Genomic DNA, 961 nt, shown 5'->3' with positions numbered 1-961 from the left:
CAATCGAGGCTGGGGAGGGTCGTGGTAGGTTCTCCCGCTGGGGAGAGACTGTGGGAGGGCTCCAGGGCATGTCCGGCCCGTCTTGCTACAACTCTATCTGCTGGACTCCAGTAGTAAGCTAACCTACCAATCAGACTGCTTGCCCCATGGTGGTCAGTGCACGTCATAGCAACTGGTCCACAGGTCGACTGTCTGCCCACGTCACAGTGAGTGGTTCATCAGCCTGAGCATATCATTGGCATGTTCCACTTTGATTGGTTGAACGGATGACCGGACAACTGGACACTCAGCATATTAGGCTTTTATTATATAGTATAGTTAAGATTTGGAAGCGGCCCGAGTGTCCATCAGCAGGTAAGGGGATAAAAAAACTGTTGTACGTTTACACAATGGAATACTACTCTGCAGTAAAAAGGAAGAAAATTTTACCCTTTGCAACAGCATGGATGGACCTGGAAATAAGGCAGTCAGGAAAAGATAAATACCATATGATTTCACTCAAGTGTAGAACTTAATGAATAAACTGAACTACCAAGCAAAACAAGAACAGACTCATAGATAGAGAGCAGGCAGATAGCTCTGGTGGAGGAGTGTGGTGGTAGTTGGAGGGTGGAAGGATTGAACAAAAAAGAAAAAAAGAGAGAGCGAGAACTCATGGACATAAACAACAGTGTGTAGATTTTTGGGGGATAGGAGGGAGGGGAGGGGAAGAGGACATAGAGGGGATAAATGGTGATAAAAAATAAAATTTAAAAAAGTATATGTTAATTATATCGTTGATAAAATCACAGTTCTGTTTAGAAGGTCAGTAACCTTTATTAAAATAATTGTTCAAAAACATTTCTTGAACTGAATCTGAAGAGATACTTAAAAGTACAACATACAAATCAAGAATATAATTAACTTCTAAGGGAAAACTTCATGTCCAGACTTAAGCATTTTTAATAATCTGTGTGTTTCT

The 961-nt window shown here is 41.3% G+C and overlaps 1 protein-coding gene across 1 annotated transcript in view; it reads right to left on the bottom strand.

Annotated features, from left to right (window-relative positions):
* The window catches only part of IQCB1 (IQ motif containing B1), a 57,663-nt gene that overhangs the window by 20,554 nt on the left and 36,148 nt on the right, over nt 1-961 (bottom strand). The gene's annotated exons all lie outside the window — the stretch shown is intronic.

Source organism: Myotis davidii, unplaced genomic scaffold (assembly GCF_000327345.1).
Source record: "Myotis davidii unplaced genomic scaffold, ASM32734v1 scaffold292, whole genome shotgun sequence".
Lineage (NCBI taxonomy): Eukaryota > Metazoa > Chordata > Mammalia > Chiroptera > Vespertilionidae > Myotis > Myotis davidii.
Note: the sequence above shows the minus strand (reverse complement) of the source record. Positions and strands in the feature narration are given on the sequence as shown.